The following is a 14287-nucleotide window of genomic DNA, read 5'->3' as shown; positions in this document are numbered from 1 at the left end:
CAGGGAGCCCTCAAAGGTGGTGTTTAAAGAGACCTTCATCACTTGCAGGGATCAATATGTGGTGATGAAAATCAAGCCCAAGATTTAGTAGAAAACTCAGCAGACCTGCAAAGGAAACTGAGTCGGTAGCCTTGATATGTCTCCTGTGCTAAAACCAGAGCCCTGACCGAGAAGTGAGACTCCGAGGATATAGTTATGAAGACAGTCTATCATCCTCAATCATCTTGATCTGAGTGCCTTTGAGGAACAAGATCACTTCAGCTAGAATAAGGTAAATTTTGGACTTATTTTTCTAATTGGATGACTCCCATTGTAGAAGAAGATTCCAGCAAGTTCCACATAAGTAATGAGTCATTTATCCCTTTGGGAAGCGTCTTCAAGTAACTAAGGATAGTCTCAGTTTTGAGAGATCTTCTCCTTGGTCCGAGAGTTACATGATCTGCTGGTGGTGTTTGTTTAAACACTTACAAGTCTCTTGTGACAATCACTAAGGTGCAACTCACTGTGTTTTGAGAAGGGAGGTAAGTTAGTGCCTGGCCTTCACTTCAAGAAATACACTCTTGGGGATGCACATGGTGTCCTTGGAAAGACCAGGGTTGTTGATAATTCCTGAAAAGTATCAATTCAGGGGAGTCTGCGTCAGTGTGGGATGGGGACATAGATTGACAGTGCCTCCAACGTGGCCTCCTGGCTAGCTGGTAACCTTAGGGAGAGTTGAAGCTAGTCCCTGTTTTTGGAAAGACTACCCGAGGGTAGTCAGTACAACCTGTCCTGTTTGTCTATGTCACTAGCTCATGGGATGACTGAGAATGGGGATGAAGATAGTATTCAGAAGTGTTGACAGGTGTTATCAGGGAATGTGTAGGAGCTGGAGTCATCCTTTGTTTCCAACAGACTTTATGGTAAGGTTAAGGGGAACAGCCATTAAATAGTTGTCAGAGCTGTCTGACAGGGAATGACATACCCACTGTGTCATCTAAGATGCTTGCAACAGTTCAGAAGCATTGCATCATGGCATTTTCCTTGGGGAGAAAGCCCTCCGGGGCAGTTCTGAAAGACCATGTATGATTAATGTTCCCATCCACTCCTCCCTATGTCCCAGGGTTTCTGGTGTCCTTCCAAGGGTTGGTGTCCTTCCTTGCTCTCCCTTTAGCTCTACAAAATCAGTGTGTTCCTTCCAGCAGCTATAACCTCACCTCTTTCCTAATCATACCCTCTTCATTTTCACATCTTTTGTCTAGAGGGTCAGGGGCAAGAAGGACAAACACATCTTAATAAACTTACAGAGAGCCCTTATGTCCTCCAGTTGGGCCTGCATGGGAGGCTCGGTGAGCAATGTACTCAACCAAGTGTTCATTAGCCTTATGATCTAGGACCATGTCAATCCAACAAGAGAAGGCAGGCAGCTGAACCAGAATGAAATTTCAATGCTCTAGACCCTCTTTTGGTCAGCCTGCACCTGGAAGGTGTACCAACCTAGATGACCTAGTGTTGCTATGGAGACAAGAATGAAACACTGTGCCCAAGAATGGCCGGGGCAGCCTTCTGAATTTTCAAAATACTTCTGAGTCACCCTCCACTCCTTCCAACCAGAACATGACTCAGGAAGTAGCTGAGAGAGTATTATCCCTTTCTGGAGAGAGTTGCATTTTTGCTCAGTGACCAAACTGCTTTACTAGTTTGACCAGGAGGAGGTGAGGGAGATAAAGACAAAAATATTTTTTTCATTAAGCTTTTTACTTTGTGATAATTGTAGATGTACATACAATTGTAAGAAATAACACAGAGAAAGCTCATGTACCACTTGCAGTTTTCCTCAATGGTAACATTTTGCAAAATTATAGCACAATATGCCATGGATACAGTCAAGCTACAGAACATACCCATCACCACAGGATCCCTGACTGTTGCCTTTAATAGCCATACTCATTTCCCTCCCCACCCCCACCTCCAATTTCCTTAACCTCTGACAATCATGAAGCTGTTCTCCCTTTTTATAATTTTGTCATTGAAAAGGATGTTATAGAAATAAAGTTACAACATATATATGAAAAACATCTAGTCTTTTGCGGTAAGTGTAATATTAGCTATAGGTTTTTTTGTGGGACAAACTGTGGACATTCCCCCCTCTCTTTTTCTGAGCATTTTTATGGTACTGAATTTTGTGACATGTTTGTTCTGTATTGACTGAAATGTGTGTGATTTTTCTTCTTTAGGCTGTTAATATCATGGATTACCCTGATTGAATATTAAAGGAACCTTCCATCCTTGAGGAAAAAAACCCACTTGGTCATGGTGTACTATTAGTTATTTTTGTATATTGCTGCATTCTATTTGCTAATATTTTGTTAAGGATTTTTGTATCTATGTTCACGAGGCAAATTTGTCTGTAGTTTTCCAAGTCTGGGCCAGTGAGACAGAAAGAAAACCCAGGGAACTCATCATCATGTCGTTCCTTGTGTTGGAGATATTGCTGGTTCGGTTCCAGACCACTGCAATAAAGTGAAAATTGCAGTAAAATTAGTCAAATGAAATTTTTGGTTTCCCAGTGCATATAAAAGTTATAGTTACACTATACTATAGTCTATTAAGTGTGCAATAACATTATGTCTAAAAAAATGACATACATACCTTAATTAAAATGTCCTTTGTTGTTAAAAAATGCTATCATCTGAGCTTTTGGCAAGTCATAATCACTGATCACAGATCATCATAACAAATATAATAATAATGAAAAAGTTTGAAATATTGTGAGAATTACCAAAATGTGACATGAAGACACAGAATGAGCAAATGCTGTTTGAAAACAAATGGCACCACTAGACTTATTCAACACAGGATCGCCACAACTTCAATTTGAAAAAAAAAATACAATATCTGAGAAGCACAACAAAGCAAAGGATGATAAAACAGGGTGTTCCTCATATTAAGTCAGGATTTTTAGTTGTATCAGCAGGGGAAATAGGGAAAACTTTGTCTACTCCATTTTCTTACAAGTAGAATTTCCCAGGAATCTTTTTTTTAAATCAATTTTTGAGGAAACTGTTCCAATGGTTAATAATATCAGATGTTTGTCAGTGGTAATGAGTGTGGAAGGTCGATCATATATACCTTGACCATCAGCCCATTGTTGAGTAGCTTTTTAGATAAAAGGTGCACCATCATCAGATTACAAATGCTCATGATTAATTTCATTGGCCAGATCTCGTCTGTGGGCTTCCATGACTCCCAGAGGGATTGAATAGTGTTAATCCACTCATGTATTTTTTTACTTGGTGAGCAGGGCCCTAAATTTTTGGAGGGTTTGTGGAGGTGTGATTATATTGTAATCAGAGCTACCTAGACTAAGGCGTGGGATTAGCCTACTGTGTCAGACAGATTCTAAGGTGGTCCCCCATGATCGTCACCTCCTGGATTTTAAGAACTGCAGAGCTAGACTCTAGGAAGTAAGAGCAGCTGCTAGCAGACATCCAGAAAGAAACTGGGAACTCAGTCCTATAGCGTAAAGAAATGAATGCTGCTGACAGCCTAAGGGAGCTCAGAAGCAGATTCTTTTCTAGTTGAACCTTCAGATGAGAATGCAGCCCGTCAGACATCTTGATTGCAACCTTGTGAGACTCTAAGCAGAAGATCCAATTAAGCCATGCCTGGCTTCTGACCCTTAGGAACTGTGCAATAATAAATGTGTGGTATTTCAGGCTCCTAAATTTGTGGTAATCTGTTACATAGCAATAGGTAACAAATATAACAACCATGAGGACATCATCTGTGTAGTGAAACTTTGGACATCAGAAGGTAGAGGCATTGCATTCAATACATTCTGACCCATCCGTTTCTGGCAAATGACAGGTAAGATCATTTGGTAAGTACCCGTGATACAGTACCACAAACATAATCTGGAGACCTTGGTAGCGTGCTAGAATACGCTTCTCTGCATCTTGGTGGCCTCATCTGAAAATGGAGATAGTTATAGTATCGACTTCATAAGACGGTTGTAAGAATTATATATGATAATGTGGGTAAAGCAGTTTAGTACAAGGCCTGGAACATTTCATGGTGTGTGGCCCAAATGAGTGTTGCTCTTGGCATCTTAGTATTTCAGTGAGGTCACATTTCTATCATATCCTTACATTGTAATTGCAATTGCACCCCAACTAATCAACCAACCAGTCAACCCCTCAATGATTTCCCCAGGATCAAAGTATCGTTTGGTGCAGTTCTGTCTAAATTCTCACAGAATAAAGCAACATTTCCCATTTTTCTACAACTACCAACACCCGTCAAAAAACTCCAAGCCAACCAAGTCTTCCAAAGCATTCCTGTAACCAACAGTGGGCTTCTCGGCAGAAACAGCCACCTTCCCGGTTAATAATGACTTCAATGAAGGATTCATTAAATTTTTTTCCCCAACAAAAGAATACTGTCCCCAAGAAACAGGCTCTTGAATTTTATTATTTGCTCCCCAGAGAAAGCGGCAAGAGTGAAGTCCTCAGGCGTGGCCTGAACGCCTTTGGGGGCGTGGGCATCTCGGGGCCCCAGTCTCTTCCACTCGGAAATGCAGGGGATTTAAGCCAACTCTGGCGTGCCTTAATTTCATCCCAAGAACAGACTCCAGTCATTGTGTTTAAACAAACCAGCCTAACGGCCTAAAAGCATGGGTATAACGGGGACCAGGGCATTGGTAAATCCTGGGTGTGCAGGACCCCCTCTCGATCCCGGGCCCCTCCCGGGCCTGTTGCCGCTTCTAAGTGCCACATCAGCGCCCGCGCTGCACTTCCAGGTTCCTTTCGAGGATGGAGCGAGCTAGCCCGGCGGGCGGGGGCGGGCCGAAACCCGCGAGAGTGGCGGACTGGCTGACCAATAGGAGGCAAGCGAGGAGTTGCGGCAGCCAATGAGCTAGAGCTTCGGGTAGTCCGCCCGCTGAGGTTCGTGCCCCGCGGGGGAACCAGATGGAAGCACATCTGGACAGCTGCGCTGAGGAACTGTGCGGCCCCTTCGCGGGCCCGACGTCAGCTGGGCACGTCCCCCACGTTCTCTCCGGCTAGCCACTTATTATTATTCATATTCCCAAAGAAGCAACCGAGGATCCAAGCTTAAAACTTTTCCTCCCGCTAATTGAGACGGGGCCAGATCCCACCCAACACACAGTTTAATTTTCATGGGGCTCTGGGATCAAAAGAACAGAAACAGCAACAACAAAAGCCCAGCCGCTGTCTGATTTAAAACTGGCAAAGTGAGAAAAATAGTGTTGAGTAAACAGACCAAGTTGGGTAAGTTTTGGAGACGTGCTGGGTATCTTATTTCTCCCGCTGTGATCTCTCTCCTGTGTCTTTTTGCTGTTCTCATTATCTGCTTTTCATCAGAGAGTTGAAAATATCGCTCGCTGCCACAAACTGCACAGACCCCCGGCTTCCTTCCCTTCTGCTTTGCTAACGTTTTAATTTAATTTTTTGGTTACGTGTGTGTTATTTAAAAATTTCCTGGGAACAGAAATTTAACTGGTATCCTGTCAAGCCTCTCCAAACCTCAAAGTTGAATCTACTGAAAACTTTATTTTCCTGTTTTCTTTCTGTGGGAACAAAATATACATTTGTAAAGCTGAAATCTTTATCCACCTCCCCTTCCCTGACTGTTTGGATAGAAGATTGAGAAAGTTACCAGACTTATTCTGAATTAACAAAACTTTTGCTTGTGTTAATAGGATGTTTAATATTAACTTACAGTTTGAATTCTATAGGTAACTCTGTTTCACTTACATGTGAATGTGGTTGTAACCCAAATATATCTTCTCCTGTCCATAGTGGGAGGTCACATTCCTTTATGACTGTTAAAAAGCACATTAAATATGTGACAGACAATTGTGTGCATTGATAACGTTAAAATTGTATGTTAATCGCATAATTCTATCAAAGTAATATTTAGAGTGATAGATGTGTATACTTGCAGATAATTGTGGCACATACTTCAGGATTTAGAAAGGGAAATGATGGCAAATATTGAGCTAGGTGTATGGCCTGAGGCCCATTCCATTCAAAACGTCTATAATTTTGTTTAAGCAATGTTTTGGATTTTGAGACTTTGTCATATATTATTTACTGTCATGGCAGATCTGGACAGAATTGGTGTGTAATTTCTGGCTCAGAAAGCAATAAGTGGAGATTTGGTGCCATAATTGCAAGTTGCAGAGTGTTGTTGAATCAGAGCAGTAGTGCAAACGGTGGATGGAACAGTTGAAGTAGTTTTCACGGATGCAAGGTTAGAAGAACTGTGTCGCAGAAAAACAATAGAAAGAGCCCATTGGCCTGGTTCAATTTACAATCCCGCTGTTTGAACCTTGGGTCAGTTACTTAGACCATCTGTGCCTCAGTTTCCTCCTTTGTAATGTGGAGATATTAACAGCACCTACCTCATGGGTTGTCTTGCAGACTAAGTGAGATAACATGGGTTAAACAATGGTTTTGGCACATAGTAAGCCTTACTGTTGTACTCACTTTTCATTTCCTTCCTTCTTGGCTTCCTCTTCTATATGTCAGTTTCCTAGCCACCATTCTGACCTCCAAATTATCAACTAGCATTTACTGAGTACTGACCTCTTGCTAATGTTGCACTGTATAAGGCTGTAAAGGAGAGCTTCTAGAGAGGAGAGTAGAATTTATCAGGTTCCAGAGAAAGAGCTAGAAGTTTCTAAGAGTGCAGAGAATGGAAAAAGGTCTTCTTATTGTAGGATGGATTCATAGAAGGGTTGGTTTTCTGGGAAAGGATTTTGCCAAACAGGTTTGGTTGAGAGGAAGGGGATCATGGAACAGCAGGTGGCAGGCATTCTAGGAAAAACGGAAAACGTGGGCAAAGCACAGAGGCTGGAAACTGTAGATCTATCTTGGGGACAATGGGTTGTGATGCAGAATAATCTGTGAGAGGTGCATCGGTGGAAGGGTTGGAAGGGTGGGAGAGGTGGGAGAGGATGGTATGGAAAGCCTGGTGGCGATGGGGAGGCTTGGGATGTAGATGGGTGGGGGATGGTGAGCTGAAATGGCAACAGTTATATGGTGGAGGTGTTTCTGGAACAATCTCTTTCTAGGGTCCAGTCTCCACCTCTTGCCCAGCATATACTCCCATTCACTCCACTACTTCTATGACCTCCCTTCAGGGCCTGCAGGTTGTGTGGGTAGGACTGAGCAGTAAGCCTGGGCCATATTTTTTAGACTCTGTAGTGTCTGTCTGGGAGCTCTGCTGAAGTGGTCTGATATTCTGGGCTATTATCTCTGATACTTTTTAGAAATAGGCCTTGCCCTAAAGTCTTTGACATGGATGTGATTGTTCCAACTCTGCCCTCCTCCCATACACACACTGCGTCTGCAGAGTAGCTCGTTCTCGCCCTGCGGAGAGAATGATCTATTCACGTATTAGTACTTGTAACTTTGTAGTTTACACTTATGAAAGTAGATAAGACCTGTAATGTATACCTAAGTGGAGAGTCAGGTCGGAGCTCTCCTGTTTTCTCTTCCTTGAGGGCATTGTGCTGGGGCAGAGAGAACCTGAGTTCTGGCCCTGGCACTATTGCTGACCACCTGTGTGACCTCAGGCAAGACATGGAGCCCTTATGCCCTTCTTTGTGCTGTCATCTGTAAAATTATCTCTAAGGTTCCAGCTCCCTTGGATGATCTTGTTTTTCTTCTCTCCTCCTCTCTGGGACAGTCTGTTGCTTGCAGATGGCTCTTTGATACATCTATGGCTAACATTTCCTGACCACTTAATACGTGGCAAACATTATTATGAGTGCTTAACATATTTTAGCTCATGAGCTAAACCCTGGGAGGGTTGGTATGTATTGACTGAGGAGAGAGAGGCACAGGCAAATTAAGAGACTTGCCCAAGGTCACACAGTGAACAAATGGCAGACGCACACCCAGAGCCCAAGCCTTAACCATTAGGTACACTCTACTCTTGCTTGTCATGATGATAGTCAAGAACTCCACAGAAGTAGGCTCATTGGAGGGGGAGGGAAGAATTAAGAATTGAGTTGGTAAAATTTCCCTAGAGCGTTCAGAATATAACCATGAGTCATGTCTATGGGATGTGCTGTGTGTGGCGACAGAAGACATTTTATTTGTTTATTAGATGGGGCTCGTTGCAGGCAAGCACTTTGTCTCTTCATCTTGTTTGAACAAAACCCACCATAATACCTGAACGTATAGTAGACATTTGGTAAATATCAGCTGAATGATTATCCTTTTCTTTTTTTTTTTTTTAAAGATTTTATTTATTTGACAGAGAGAGACACAGCAAGAGAAGGAATACAAGCAGGGGGAGTGGGAGAGGGAGAAGCAGGCTTCCCGCTGAGCAGGAAGCCCGATGGGGGGCTCAATCCCAGGACCCTGGGATCATGACCTGATCCAAAGGCAGACGCTTAAAAACTAAACCAACCAGGCGCCCCACTGATTATCCTTTTTGAACAACTGAAAGTGTTTAAGAGTCAGAAGCAATGGTTTCACCTTTATTTACCTGCTTTCTTCTCATTCTCCTACTCTCCCCCAAAGAGCCTTTGTTACTTGTTTGGTCTGTGTCCTTTCAGTCCTTCTGTAAGGATCTACTCACAGGTATAGATCTAAATATAATCTGAAAATATAAATGGGACCACAATTTTTTTTAATTGAAATATAATTCACATACAGTATTATATTAGTTTCAGTTGTAAAATAATACAACAATTCTATACATCACTCAGTGCTAATTACAGTAAGTGTACTCTTAGTTCTGTTAATCTATTTCACCCCTCCCTCATTCATGTCCCTTCAGGCAACCACCAATTTGTTTTCCATATTTAAGAGTCTACTCTTTTGTTTGACTCTTTTTATTTTGTTTATTTGTTTTGTTTCTTAAATTCCACATATGAGTGAAATTATATAGTATTTGTCTTTCTTAGTTTGACTTATTTCACTTGGCATTATACCCTCTGGGTCCATCCATGTTGGTGCAAATGGCAAGATTTCGTTCTTCTCTTTATGGCTGAGTAATTTTCCATTGTGTATATATACCACATCTTTATTTATTCATCTATCAAAGAACACTTGAGTTGCTTCCATAATTTGGCTATTGTAAATAATGCTGCAATAACATAGGGATATATATTTGAGTTAGTATTTTCACTTGTTTTGTGTAAATACCCAATAGCAAAATTACTGGATCATGTGGTAATTTTATTTTTAATTTTTTGAGGAACCTCTATACTGTTTTCCACAGTGGCTGGAAATACTGTGGAGGTTTCCTTTTTCTCCACATCCTTGCCAACACTTGCTGTTTCTTGGCTTTTTGATTCTAGCCTTTCTGACAGGTGGAGGTGATATCTTATTGTGGTTTCAATTTTCGTTTCCCTGATGATTAGTGATGTTCAGCATCTGTCTTCTTCAGAAAAAAATGTCTATTTAGGTCCTCTGCCCATTTTTTAATTGGATTATTTTTTGGGGGGGGGTTGAGTTGTATAAACTCTTCATTTATTTTGGATATTAACTCCTCATTAGATATATTATTTGCAAATATCTTCTCCCATTCAGTAGGTTGCTTTGTCGTTTTGTTCATAGTTTCCTTCATTGTGTAAAATCTTTTTATTTTGGTGTAGTCCCAATAGTTTAATTTTGCTTTTGTTTCCCTTGCGTTAGGAGACAGATCCAGAAAAATGTTTCTATGGCCGATGTCAAAGAAATTACTGCCTATGTTTTCTTCTGAGAGCTTTATGGTTTCAGGTCCCACATTTAGGTCTTTAATATGTTTTTAGTTTAATTTTGTGTATGGTGTATGAAAGTCATCCTGTTTCATTCTTTACATGTAGCTCTCCAGTTTTCCCAACATCATTTATTGAAGACCATCTTTCCCCATTTTATATTCTTGCCTCCTTTGTCATAGATTAACTGACCATAAGAGCGTGGATTTATTTTTGGGCTTTCTATTCTGTTCTGTAGATCTCTGTATCTGTTTTTACATCAGTACCATACTGTTTTGAATACTACAGCTTTGTCATATGATTTGAAATCTGGGGTTATCATAACTCCACCTTTGTTCCTCTTTTTCAAGATTTCTTTGGCTATTCAAAGTCCTATACAAATTTTAGCATTATTTGTTCTAGTTCTGTGAAAAATGCTGTTGGTATATATTTTTTAAAGATTTTATTTATTTATTTATTCATTCATTTATTTATTAGAGAGAGAGAGAGAGAGAGCACAAGCAGGGGGGAGCGGCAGAGGGGAAGCAGCCTTCCCACTGAGCAAGGAGCCTGATGTGGGGCTCTATCTCAGGACCCTGGGATCATGACCTGAGCTGAAGGCAGATGCTTAACTGACTGAGCCACCCAGGTGCCCCTGCTGTTGGTATTTTGATAGAAATTGCATTAAATATGTTTGTGTCTTCTTCAGTTTCTTTCAGCCGTGTTTGATATTTTGGAGTACAGATCATTCACCTCTTTGGTTAAGTTTATTCCTAGTTATTTTATTCTTTTTAGTGAAATTATAAATGGAATCATTTTCTTAATTTTTATTTCTGCTGCTTCATTCAGTATATAGAAATGCAGCAGGTTTCTGTATATTAATTTTGTATTATGCAACGTTACTGAATTCCTTTATAAATTCTAGTGATTTACTTGGTGGTGTCTTTAGGGTTTTCTCTATATAGTATCATGTCATCTATACATAGGGAAAGTTTTACTTATTTACCAATTTGGATGCCTTTTATTTCTTTTTCTTGTCTGATTGCTGTGACTAGGACTTTCTGGTACTATGTTGAATAAAAGTAGTAAGAGTGGACAACCTTATCTTATTCATTAAAATGGTGGAAAAGCTCTGTTTTTCATCATTGAAAATATTGTGATTTGGAACCACAACATATTTATTTAAAAAAAAATAGAGAAACTGAAATGTTCCAAGGCTTGTGGGAAAATGGGGCAGGTGTCAGGTAAATATTCTACTTCTATTTCTTGGACATCAAAGTTTATTGTCTTATTCCTGGAGATGCTATGGTTTTGGGATAAGAACTTCTCATGATGAAGGTTGATGCAGGGTTATTTTAGGTGTTCCATTATTATTTATACCTAGTCTGGATTTGACATCTTTTTGGTACTTCATTCTTTAATTCTTTTATATTCTTTAAGTCTTTTTTTTTTTAAGATTTTATTTATTTATTTGACAGAGAGAGAGAGCCAGCCAGCGAGAGAGGGAACACAAGCAGGGGGAGTGGGAGAAGAAGAAGCAGGCTCCCTGCCAGGGGAGCAGGGAGCCCGATGAGGGGCTCGATCCCAGAACCCCTGGATCACGCCTTGAGACGAAGGCAGACGCCTAATGACTGAGCCACCTAGGAGCCCCTCTTTAAGTCTTGTATCAACTCTAAAATAGTATTTGAAAAATATTTTAATTTCCTTTCTACTTCATTATGTTAATGTAGTCAGTCTTTTCAGTATAGCACTGTGACTGAGCACATAGACTTTGGAGTCAGACTGTGAGGGTTCAATCCCAGATCTGCTTCTTTCTAGTGTACCGTGAATAAGTCACTTTCTCTAAGAGGCTTTATTATATTGTATTTATTATTATAAAGAGGAGAATAGCAATGGTCCTTAAATGAGAAAAATCCATATAAAGAGTTTAGCATAGTATCTGGCTCATAGTAAAATCTATACATACAAGCAATTTATTGTTTATTGTGGTAAAAAGTATAACATAAGATTTGCCATTTTAACCATTTATAAGTATGTAGTTCAATGGCATTAAATACATTCACATTGTTGTGCAGCAATCACAACTATCCATCTCCAGAACTTTTTCACCAAAATGAAACTCCATAGTCATTCAACAGTAACTGTTACCCTCCCTGACTGGCAACCACCATCGTACTGGCTCTAGGAATTTGATTACTCTATGTACCTCATATAAGTGGAATTATACAATATTTTTCCTTTGATGACTGGCTTATTTCACTTAGCATAATGTCTTCAAGGTTCATCCACATTACAGCATGTATTTTTAAGGTTGAATAATATTCCATTGTATGTGTATATCACATTTTGTTTATCCATTCATTTATTGAAGGACATTTGGGTTGTTTCCATCTGTGATGGCTAATTTTTTGTGTCAACTTGGCTAGGCCACTCTAACCAAATAAGGCGAGGCTCATTCTAGATGTTTCTGAGAAGGTATTTTTTAGATGATATTAACATTTAAATCAGAAGACTTGAGTAAAGCAGATAGGTCTCCATTATGTGGATGGGCCTCATCTAATCAGTTGAAGGCCTTTATGGAAAAAGACTGACCTCCCTTTGACAAGAGAGAAATTTGCTGGCAGACTGCCTCTGGACTTAAACTGCAGCATCATCTCTTCCCTGAGTTTCTAGCCTGCTGGCTTATCCTGAAGATTTTGAACTTGCCAGCCTCCATAATCACATTAGCTAATTTCTAAAATAAGTCTCTCTCTATATATATTATATATCTATAGTTTTAGCTATAGATAGATAGTAGATATAGACATATAGATGTGTAAATATAGGTAGATATCCTATTGGTTCTATTTCTATGGAGAACCTTAACTAATACACCATCTTTTAATTATTGTGAATAGTGCTGCTGTGAACATCGGTGTACAATCATCTGTTGGGGTTTCTGCTTTCATTTCTTTTGGATATAAACCTAGAAGTGGAATTGTAGGATAAAAAGTAATTCTTATGGGAATAAAAATATACCCAGTGCCCAGCAAGGTAAAATTCACAATGTCTGGCACCCTAAAATAGTGAAGCAGTTATGTTTAAAATGGAAATAAACACACTATGCCGGACTGTCCTGGAGGTGTACCTACATGCACGTATTTGTACTATTAAGAAGTCAAACAGTTGAGGTCTTCACTATGGTAACATTTTGTACATAATAAGCCAGAGTTTGCCAAACCATGGTCTGTGTTGATTTTACCTTGACTTCTGAGTTCTGTGTTTTTTCTGTGTTTGAGAACTCCAACCTCCCCATTGGATTATGGTGAGGTAAACTCAGCTAAGAGTAATACTGGCCAAATGCATCATGCATCCTAAGTGTTGGAGCTAGGAGTAGGGGGGCAATGGGTGGGGGGGTGAGGTGAGGATAATTTGTTGAGGCTAATGGATGACTCAGAATCAAAGGCCTTATGGAGAGCAACAAGGGTCAAAGCAGGGCTGCCAAGATCCGCGACAGGTCTAAGGGGCTTGACTAAGCCTGAGTCTAGAACCAGAAGCCTTTGAAACCCAACATGGGGAGGGAATTCAGCAAAGTCCAGTTGGGACTGTGACTGAAGTTGAAGAGGCAGGGCTTGATTTCATTACTAGAGGTATGAGGCTGGGTCAGAGAAGGATGCCCTGGAGTCAGCCTTGGGTTTAAAGCTCTGGAGGTTCATACCTTAGTCCCAGCTTTGAGCCTGGGCTGTCTCTTCTCCCTCTGAGAACTGGACATTTTCTCTGTTTCTCTGCTCCAGTGCTTCCTTGAAGTCCAGTCTGACAGCCCAACCTCTGGATATCTCTGCATAGGTGCTTTGCAGAGATAAGTATAACTTTTTAAAATAAGTTTTCCTTTTTTAAAAAAAATTTGAGTATAGTTGATGCACAATGTTACATTAGTTTCAGGTGTACAGCTTAGTGACTTGACCAGTTTATAGAATAAATGAGTTTTCTTAGTTTGGCTGGTGCTGAGCACCTTGTCATTCCTTCCCATTTTGTCTGTGCAGCTATACTGCTGTTCTTCATACAACCTATAACCATTTCTCAGATGCTGGGAAACTGTTTTTTAACATGTTGTAGCCCAGATCAATTATTGGGAAACTCCTCCTCAAGATGACAACAAGATATTATGACTATCATTTGATAGAGATTTTACTTTCTTTGGAGGATAGGGACTAAATGCTCAGTCTTTGGGAAAACCAGAAGTCAGTTTGTCTTTTAAAGGAGAAGTACTAAAGTCACTTTTTCACGTTGAAAGGAAGCTTTCAGTCAGAAGTCTTAAAAAACTTTATTGGGATGTAGGGATAGATGCTGGTCAGTATTCCCATGTCACTGTGATGGTTCTCATAGCAGAAATGATTCATTTGCAGTATTTAATAATAATAATAACAGCAGTAAGAACAGCCACACTAGATGATAGATGGAGTCTATTTATCACTTTAATTTCCTCCAAATCAGCATTGTTTGAAGGGGGTTCTGTTTCTCTTGTGTTTTCCACTGAGAGAGAGAGAGAGAGAGAGAGAGAGAGAGAGAGATGCAGGCAAGATTAAGAGAGCATGGATGAGAGCCTTCCGC

The 14287-nt window shown here is 40.3% G+C and overlaps 1 protein-coding gene across 1 annotated transcript in view; it reads left to right on the top strand.

The window, feature by feature from the left end:
- The first annotated feature begins 4927 nt into the window (after positions 1–4927).
- TMEM45A (transmembrane protein 45A) overlaps positions 4928–14287 on the top strand; it is a 70268-nt gene continuing 60908 nt past the window's right edge. Inside the window, exon 1 of the mRNA XM_026492168.4 lies at positions 4928–5270. The gene's annotated coding sequence lies outside the window, so the exon portion shown is untranslated. The remainder of the gene's footprint in view (positions 5271–14287) is intronic.

The sequence above is a fragment of the Ursus arctos genome, unplaced genomic scaffold, assembly GCF_023065955.2.
Source record: "Ursus arctos isolate Adak ecotype North America unplaced genomic scaffold, UrsArc2.0 scaffold_4, whole genome shotgun sequence".
Taxonomy (NCBI): domain Eukaryota; kingdom Metazoa; phylum Chordata; class Mammalia; order Carnivora; family Ursidae; genus Ursus; species Ursus arctos.
The sequence above is the reverse complement of the archived record's forward strand: the minus strand, read 5'-3'. Positions and strand labels throughout refer to the sequence as shown.